The sequence below is a fragment of the Bubalus kerabau genome, chromosome 14 (genome assembly GCF_029407905.1).
Source record: "Bubalus kerabau isolate K-KA32 ecotype Philippines breed swamp buffalo chromosome 14, PCC_UOA_SB_1v2, whole genome shotgun sequence".
Lineage (NCBI taxonomy): Eukaryota > Metazoa > Chordata > Mammalia > Artiodactyla > Bovidae > Bubalus > Bubalus kerabau.
Window position 1 is genome coordinate 80,950,586 of NC_073637.1, and position 10,726 is coordinate 80,961,311.

Here is a 10,726-nt window from a genome sequence, read left to right on the forward strand (position 1 = left end):
CTTAAAGCTCAACATTCAGAAAACTAAGATCATGGCCTCTGATCCCATCACTTCATGGGAAATAGATGGGGAAACAGTGGAAACAGTGTCAGACTTTATTTTTCTGGGCTCCAAAATCACTGCAGATGGTGACTGCAGCCATGAAATTAAAAGACGCTTACTCCTTGGGAGGAAAGTTATGACCAACCTAGATAGCATATTCAAAAGCAGAGACATTACTTCGCCAACAAAGGTCCATCAAGTCAAGGCTATGGTTTTGCCAATGGTCACATATGGATGTGAGACTTGGACTGTGAAGAAAGCTGAGAGCCGAAGAATTGATGCTTTTGAACTGTGGTGTTGGAGAAGACTCTTGAGAGTCCTCTGGACTGCAAGGAGATCCAACCAGTCCATCCTAAAGGAGACCAGTCCTGGGTGTTCATTTGAAGGACTGATGCTGAGGCTGAAACTCCAATACTTTGGCCACCTGATGTGAAGAGTTGATTCAATGGAAAAGACCCTGATGCTGGGAGGGATTGGGGGCAGGAGGAGAAGGGGACAGCAGAGGATGAGATGGCTGGATGGCATGACTGACTCAATGCACATGGGTTTGGGTGAACTCTGGGAGTTGATGATGGACAGGGAGGCCTGGTGTGCTGTGATTCATGGGGTCGCAAAACGTTAGACATGACTGAGTGACTGAACTAAACTGAACTGAAGAAGAATTGATGCTTTTGAGCTGTGGTGTTGGAGAAGACTCTTGAGAGTCCCTTGGACTGCATGGAGGTCCAACCAGTCCATCCTAAAGGAAATCAGTCCTGAATATTCATTGGAAGGACTGATGCTGAAGCTGAAACACCAATACTTTGTCCACCTGATACAAAGAACTGACTCATTTGAAAAGACCCTGATGCTCTGAAGGATTGAAGGCAGGAGGAGAAGGGGACAACAGAGGATGAGATGGGAGATGGTTGGATGTCATCGCCCACTCAATACACATGAGTTTGGGTAAACTCCGGGAGTTGGTGATGGACAGGGAAGCCTGGCATGCTACGGTCCATTGGGTTGCACAGAGTCAGGCAGGACTGAGCGACTGAACTGAACTGAACTCAAGAGCTATAATGGCATCAGGAGATTATTATTGCTGGACAACTCCTTTTCAGGACTATCCTCCTACCCTCTATCCTGTGAAAGACATGCCAGATACCTCTTACTTTATCATGAAAAAATTGTTGGCTCTCATTTCATTCTTTCAGAGGACTCTTCACATTGGAGTTTATCTATAATCCAGCAGTCCTGTGGAGGTGCTTCCTTTAGTAAAGAGAAAGACATGCACCATTGTTTGCCTTAATATCTTGTCTTCCATTGATCATAATCAAACTACTGCTCAAGCTCAAACAGCTAGCAAGCAGCTAAGGTGTTGCTGAAACACAGCCGGTTTCCCACACTTAGTGAAGAAGCTGTGGAATGGTCATCCTTAGCAAGGCACAGTGACAGACCCCTTCGCACCCTGAAAGCTAATCTTTTTGCTCTTTGTCTGACCAAGGACTGCAGAAATGCTTATCTCAGCATGACTAAGCTTTAGACAGGGTTTTTCTTTTTCTTTTTTTCTTACAATGGGCCCCTGGCCTCTTTTTTCCTTAAACATTTACTTTAGAAAAATTTCAAATAAATACTTTCTCAGCCCTTTTGTGATGTAAATCTTCTTCCAAGTGCTTGCCAGTTTTATTTGCTAGGGAATGTCTTCCTCAAGGACCTGGGCGCCATTCCAGGGAAGGGTCATCCTTGGAGAGGATGGCCTCCTCTGTCTTCCAATCTCTGTGGGGGAGGGGAAGAGGAAATTAAAAAACACAGATGGCCTAATCCCATGACCAATCTCCCATGGAATATTCTCCAGGACTTTTCTAGCAGTTCACCCCAAGCACTTAAAAATCCTTCTGTCTTTTGCTTCAGTATAGTTGAGCTCAGTATTTTCTCCTCTGTGGCAATAAGTATTCCACGTCTGTTTAACTGTCTGCAGTGCATTTTTTCTTTTATGGATCTTATGCCCAGATATCCCTGTGCTGCTGGAAAATGGGAGGTGCATTCCTGACATTACCAAGCACTTTCAAATGCTTTTATGTTCCTTGAAAATCATATTGCAGTTGTAAAAATAGTCTATTGATTGGCCAGGCCAACGTTATTCTCATTCCTGATGTAAAAAGGACACCTACGAAATTTTTTTTTTAAATGGGGCAGGATATTTTTTTCTTTGGCTAGACTACCACAGAACAAGTTGTTGTTTTCAACACATAGGCAAGACCAAACATTTTATTAGCACCTTTTTATTAGCATCACATTCTAACCAACTGAGCTAACTGGCCACAACTGGTTGCCTTTTTAAAAGAAGTCATATGCTTGACACTTAGGTTATGTCACAGGCTGCTGACATTGTTATCAAGTTATTTGTATTGAATTCTCAAGTAATTCATGTTGCATTTACCAATTACTCAGTTTTATTTTTTCCTAAAATGGAATCTGTGACTTAATATGTTACAAAGTGATATTTACGAGGAATTCTGTATGCTGGATTCTCTCAGATAAGGGTGCTGAATGCTTTTTTTTTTTTGTAACCTAAAACATTTTGTAACAATCTCTATTATCTAGACAGTTTTGAGAGGACTGCTGACAGCAACAACAAAAACAAAGCACTTTCTTTGAAATTGAATCTATTTCTGGATCTGCTTTATGTATGAAATCAAGCTATCAATCCATCAGTTTATCCATATGCATTTTTCCTTTCAATGCCAGTGTTAGGCAATAGAACGCAGGGCTTCTGGTTAATGGTTTCTTTAGCAAAATCTTTGTCTACCTGCAGTGCTAATCTCTAGCTTTAAATTCAAGATGAGATCTACTTTGTTTGGTACTTATTTCCTTCCATCTCTCTTCTGCCCTTCTACTTTTATTTTTACAGTGTAATGGAAAAATATAACTAATCCCATTATGACACAGCATGCTCTGGTATCTGCTTAGTTTCCGTCAGCCTCTTTTAAATCGCTGTTTTAGAGCAATATTATTTAATTTCTGGAAAAGATTCTGTCCCCTGACTACTGAAAACCCATAATACAAGAATATAACCTACAACTTAGCTGTATCAGTGTGTATGTAGGTGTGTATATGTGTGTCTAGTTTTGGGTATAGCTAGTTATACGTAGAGCACTATGCACATGTGAAGACAGGTATACTTATCTTCATGTAATGTTTTCATGTTTTAATTTGTGGGGGTCATTATTAAATTATCTTAAGAAGTCTTTTCCAAATACAAATGAATTGCTTGATAAATTATAGCTGTTTACATTTTCAATGTTTTGAAATAGAAGTTAAAAGAATACTTTGAAACCATTTAATTTTGAGTCATGAAATTTCATGACTAATACTGTACTAATACATGTACTAATACTGTTTTCTTTTAATATTGTAATCACTCTGTTTTAGACACTATATCAGTGACTGAAATTTCAAAGACAAACAAAATATGTTCCTATTCTTGAGGTCTAACAGTCGTTGTTTTCCACCCAGGTAGAATAAATCACTTGGGGAGCTTTGGAGACTTATGAGTCTTTTTCCAGGAAATGGTGATTGGCTTAATTTTTAAAAGCTCTCTGGTTGATTTTATTAAGCATCCACTGTGAGACCCATTGTTTTGTGAAAGGCGAGGCTGGAATACACATAAGCCGATATTCAGTGCTGTGTAGTAGGAGCCTTGAATAGACATGCACAGGAAGTGTGAGAGAAGGATAAGGTGCAGAGAAAGCTGCTGGAGCAGTTTTTCGGGATGTCTGGCAGGGATGGGGTGGCGGTGGGGAATGGTATCATGATGCGCTGAGTTTGGAGCATAGAACTTGTGAAGTAGTGAAGAAGAAGGTGGATAGGGGTATGGAGCTTCAAGAGAAGAAAATCCAGATAGAAGAAAACTATTTGCAAAAGGAGTCATGTGACAGACATGTGAGAGCTGATCGCCCGTCGGCATTCTGGAATACTCAGGTGTACATCTGGTAGGGGCAGCTGTGGGGCTGGGGCGGAGCAGACCATGGAGCATCATTAAAACTTCCCCTACCTTATAACGCATGTTCAACCCCCCCATTTAACCAAGGGAAACATCCGGGAAAGTAATAAAGGCAAGAAGACTCTGAGCAAGCATTCAGTGTTGACAGTTTACATACAGAAGAAAGATCAATTACATAATCCTAACCTATCCTGGTGGTCATCAAGCAGAGGAAAGATTCTACACAGTGTGTATACTCATGTGTGGAAATATTGCTTTTGATATATCACAGAAGATATAATGCCTAAAACACGTGTAAAATAAAAAGAAACTCCTTCCTTTCTAATTTTATCTCCTTATTCCAGGATAAGGTTAAAAGAAGTATCAACTTCCCTAACAAATAAAACATACTTATTAAGGACATATAATAGTTCAGGCACCCTAGATAAATTTTAGTCTGCAAAAATGAGTCATATATTTTAGCTAAAATACCCTTCACCAATCCAATAAAGTCAAGTAAATCATCATTGGTTTTATGGCTACCCTTTAGAATTTTTTTTTTAATGGAAAATGTACATTTCTGGATTAGAAAGAAACAGCACACATTTTTTAACTTTCTTTCTTCTGAGATGTCATTAAGATGATATTAATGGAATAAAAAGGGTTTAGAATTCACAGTGGTAAATAAAAGCGGGTGATGACAAGAAAAAGGATTCAACATTTTTGAGATATACTAAAAGACAGCCGAGGACAGTTACTGGTGAAGTCGAAGCTGCAGTCTAAGATAAGGAAGTAGGAGGCTGTAGCCAAGGGGATAGAAGTGCTCTGTGAACCTTGGGTTGGAGAAGGGAGTTGGTGACTGAAGATCACCAGGTTTTAGGACAGAACTTGTAAGTTACATTACAAGAACCCAATTTGGTTTAGCAGTGTTAATTTCAGGATCAAAGAGGATTTTTTTAAAATCTAAAATTTAAATTTGTAGTATTTGAGACATTCAGGAAGATAGTGTATCTCCACAAAAAGAAAAATACAACAAAGGAATAATTAGAACCCAAGAAAGAAATATTTAAATGTTTCATGAGATTTAAATTGCACCAGAATTAAAATTTAATAGAATGGCTGAAAGATAATGAAAAGGAAATATCCCAGAAATATTTAAGACAAAGGGAGTCAGAAAATATTATTTAAAAATTACAAATGCAGATAATTAAAGCAGGAAGCCAAACATCCAACTGATTGGTATTTAAGAAAAAGAAAATAGAGGAAATCTGAGAAGAAATTATCAAAGAAATAATAGAGAACTCCCCAGACTGAAGATCACAACACTGTAGACTAAGCATATGTATGGAATTTAGAAAGATGGTAATGATAACCCTGTAAGCAAGACAGCAAAAGAGACACTGATGTATAGACCAGTCTTTTGGACTCTGTGGGAGAGGGCAAAGGTGGGATGATTTGGGAGAATGCCATTGAAACATGTATAATATCATATATGAAACAAATCGCCAGTCCAGGTTCGATGCATGATACAGGATACTTGGGGCTGGTGCACTGGGATGACCCAGAGGGATGGTACGGGGAGGGATGTGGGAGGGGGGTTCAGTTCAGGATAGGGGACACGTGTACACCCGTGGTAGATTCATGTTGATGTATGGCAAAACCAATACAATATTGTAAAGTAATTAACTTCCAATTAAATAAATTTATTTAAAAAAAAAAAGAAAAGAAATTAGGAACAGAAAAAAAAAAAATTCCTATTCGCTGTTTTGGGAAAGTTGGGAACACCAAAACTAAAAAGAAGATAGTGAAATTTCAGAATGAAAAAGCAAAACAAGTTAGAAACAAAATAGATCACCTACAAAGAAAGGTTAAACTGATTTCACGATTTTGGCAGCAACAGTAGACATGAGAGGACAGTGAAAAATGCCTCCCAATTTCTTTGCTTTTCTGCTGACAATTTGGTGCCCAGGTAAATGATCAATCAATTATCAAGTGTGAGGATGGATTGAAAACCCTTTTGAGACACTTCAGAAATCATAATGTTTGTTTATCATGCATCCTATTTACCACATTATTTTAAGAGATATTGATACTTCAGTAAAATGAAAGAATAAAAAAAATTAAAAAGTGGATTTAAACCAGTAGAACAATGAATGAAAATCCAGCTTGAAACTGGTACACAGATTTAAATGTTAAGATGGGGGGAATTCCCTGGTGATCCAGTAATTAGGACTCATGCTTTCACTACCAAGGACACAGGTTTATCCCTGGTCAGTGAAGGAAGACACCACCAGCTCTGCCACACAGCCAAAAAAAAAAATATTTAAAAAAGTTAAGATTGGAGCAAAAAGGAAGATTACTCTGGGAAGCTGGCAAGTTGATCTCCATAGATTTAGATAATATAATGGCGGTGCTTGAAAGCATAAAGTACATTAAAAAAGCAAATGGATTGTTTTTCTTAAAGCCAATTAGTAGCTGCAAGAAGCACAAAATATCTAATAATTGAACTGCCATAATAGTATTCTCGACATCAAAATAGTCAATACTTTAAAATGTGCAGTAACAGGAAAATGCATTCATTTCACACTTTAAAATCCACATAAAGAAAAAGAGTGGAGAACCTAATTCTATGGGTTGAATGGGATCAGTCTTGACAATATGAGAGTAAAAGTACACTTGGCAGAGTTGGATAGAAAAAGAAGACGAAAGAGAGAAGATTACTGATATCCATGTCCTGATATTTTCATCTTTAGTGTACAAAATATAAGTAACATTTAAATGTACCCAAACTAAGCAATAGAACATATAAATTTGGCATTGTAATTACGCTGCAGGCTAAACAATACAGTGAGTTAGGTTGAACACATCGTAACCAAAAACACCAAACATTTAATAAATTGATAAAAGAAAAACATATCAACATCATCATGTTATTGAAAATATGGGTGTGATCACCAGGCAAAATAGTTAAAAGAGATGAATATGTGGAGGGATTAGACAAGATAATGTTATATTTCATTCTAAACTCTCTTACTTGGGTCTTACACAAATTCATATATTACTTTAATAAATAGATACAAGTTAAAATCCAAATTTAGATGTGTACTCTGCCATTGCAATATTTATTAAGGTAGCTATGCTTCACTCTCCAGCAATTATTTTTTGATGATAACGAGTTGGCAGCCACCACTGGGAGTAACTGACAGACTAACCATTTTGCGATCCCTGAAATCTAATGACCATCATACTCAGTTTATTTGATCCGCTCATCATCCTGACTGCACCTTACTCCTCATATTTCTAGCTGTTACTGACTTTCTAAGCACATTATACCTAAGCTATCTTATTCTTTTGTCTTTACTCCTGCCTTCTGTAAGATGCTAGCATGTGTTGGCTCTGTTGATGACTCATTCTTAAAAACTGTATTACCTTATATTCTTGACAGCATTTCCTCCTCATTCCTCGTATCCCTTTCACAGTTTCTTTTCAGTCTCTTTAAGGGAGTTCTCTTCTTAGTCTTGATGATAAATTTCTAGTTCCTCTGTTTTCATGCACTCCTTTGAGTGTTCACTTCTATAAAAACTACTTTATGTAACGGCTTCCACATCTATATTTAAAGTCTAGCTTCTTATCCAAAGTTATTCTTTAAAATACACAATCATTATACTTTGCACCTCTATTGGAATGACTTACTGCAACCTTAAACTCAAACTGGCATGAACTCAAAACAATTCTTACTCCACCTGTTCCATTCCATCAGTCTGCTGTTCCTCCTAAAATAGATCCATCATCTATTTATTTTACCCATGAGGAAGAAAAGCAACACTCTACTGGTAATTACTAAGTGTACCTTCTTCACTGATTGTTCCTTTAGTCATCAAATCATGTTGATTCTTCCTTTGTAATAACTTCCTAAGAAAATTTCCTCAACCCTTCAATCCAATATGCGTATTGCTTTAGAGGCCCTCTCTTTATGAAAACTTTCAGGGGCTGCTTATATATAATTTTTCCCCTTCACAAATGACCTGCCCTAGCTAAAGAGGTCTTGAGTTTCCTTAAACATATGCTGGTTATCTTATCTTCAAGGTTTTACTCTCAAAAACACTTTTATCTCCTTACTCCACTTGCTTGTCTCCTACCCAGACTTCAAATAGAGCTTGATCTCATTCCCTGCATAGAATCTTTACTCATTCTTTCTGTACTTACAGGTTAAATATCTTTTAATGGACAGACATTTTATTTCAAGTAAAGTCGTATATACACGTCTATCCCAAACTCCCGACCTATCCCTGTCTCCTACATTTCCCTCCTGGCAACCATAGATTCATTCTCTCAGTCTGTGAGTCTGTTTCTGTTTTGTAGTCAAGTTCATTTGTATCATTTGTTTTAGATTGCCCATATAAGTGATATCATATGACATTTATCTTTGATTTACTTCATCTACTATGAGACATCTGGAGAAAACATTGGTTTGAAAGGATGGGTGCGCCCTGAAGTTCACTGCCACGCTGTTGACAACAGCTGCTACATGGAAACGACCTAAAAGTTCATCGACTGGTGAGTGGATGAAACAGACACGGTGCGTGTATGCAGCGGGGTGCTGCTCAGCCATCAGAAAGAAGGAAACGATGCCGTTTGCAGCAACATGGATGAGCCTGGCGATTTTCGTACTAAGTAAAGTAGATCATTCTTCCTATACTTGGAGGACATGTATTTATTTGAAATCTGTAGAACTTTCTATTCATACCAATTACTTGACGTTAAGCCTGTTCTATATGTTCATTCACTTCTGTTCACTTGCTCAGTCATGTCCAACTCTTTGCGACCCCATGAACCGCAGCACGCCAGGCTTCCCTGCTCATCACCAACTCCCGGAGTTCACTCAAACTCATGTCCATTCAGTCAGTGATACCATCCAACCATCTCATCCTCTGTTGTCCCCTCCTCGCCCTCAACCTTTCCCAACATCAGGGTCTTTTCAAATGAGTCAGCTCTTCGCATCAGGTGGCCAAAGTATTGGAGTTTCAGCTTCAGCATCAGTTCTTCCAATGAACACCCAGGACTGATCTCCTTTAGGATGGACTGGTTGGATCTCCTTGCAGTCCAAGGGACTCTCAAGAGTCTTCTCCAACACCACAGTTCAAAAGCATCAATTCTTTGGCTCTCAGCTTTCTTTGCAGTCCAACTCTCACATCCATACATGACCACTGGAAAAACCATAGCCTTGACTAGTGGACCTTTGTTGACTAAGTAATGTCTCTGCTTTTTAATATGCTGTGTAGGTTGGTCATAACTTTTCTTCCAAAGAGCAAGTGTCTTTTAATTTTATGTCTGTAGTCATCATCTGCAATGATTTTGGTGCCCTCCCAAAAAAATCTTTCACTATTTCCATTGTTTCCCAATCTATTTGCCATGAAGATATGGGGCCGGCTGTAACTTTTTTGTCTTACCCACAAAATACTAAGGATTCCTGAAGAGTGAAATGTATCTTAATGCTGATTCAAATCCCCAGGATTTAACACATATTGGATTCTTACAGTAAATTTTTGATCAAAATAAATTAAAAATACTTAGAGAATGCATCTTACTATTTTTTTCACATTGTTTGTACATTTGGAGAGCTATAGTAAAACACTAACTTTCTGTAGAAAAATAATTTTATCACAAATTCTTCCAATGTGTATTAGTATTAAAAAAATGTTAGAAGGCATGCATTACTGATTATTAGAAGCCTAATATGTGCTAGCTGATGAAGATGCCGTAAAATATTCCTTTAAGAGCTATAGCTGCTGTCATGTTTCAAAGAGATTATATTTTTAGGTTAACAAAACAACTCGTACTCTTCAAGGCTATATCTTTCTCATTTTCTGCTGAAAACGGCTCTGTCTTACGAGATGCATGGATGGGGCATGTAGCCAAATTTTGCTCAGCATAAATGCCATTGGCCTGAGAACACGTGGGCCAAGTACAAATGAGAATTTTTTTTAAGGTGAAGCAGAAATAATTAAAAACATTGGGAAGTATACGGAGGGATAGTTATCTAAATCTTTCTCATATCAAAATTGTTGCCTATGAACACCTTATCTTTGAAAAAGGGGGCAAGAATACACAGTGGAGAAAAGACAATCTCTTTAACAAGTGGTGCTGGGAAAACCGGTCAACCACTTGTAAAAGAATGAAACTAGAACACTTTCTAACACCGTACACAAAAATAAACTCAAAATGGGTTAAAGATCTAAATGTAAGACCAGAAACTATAAAACTCCTCGAGGAAAACATAGGCAAAACACTCTCCGACATACGTCAAAGCAGGATCCTCTATGACCCACCTCCCAGTGTATTGGAAATAAAAGCAAAAATAAACAAATGGGACCTAATTAAATTTAAAAGGTTTTGCACAACAAAGGAAACTATAAGCAAGGTGAAAAGACAGCCTTCAGAATGGGAGAAAATAATACCAAATGAAACAACTGACAAATAATTAATTCAAAAATATACAAGCAATTCCTGAAGCTCAATTCCAGAAAAATAAACGACCCAAACAAAAAATGGGCCAAAGAACTAAACAGACAGTTCTCCAAAGAAGACATACAGATGGCTAACAAACACATGAAAAGATTCTCAACATCACTCATTATTAGAGAAATGCAAATCAAAACCACAATGAGGTACCATTTCACGCCGGTCAGAATGGCTGCGATCCAAGAGTCTACAAGCAATAAA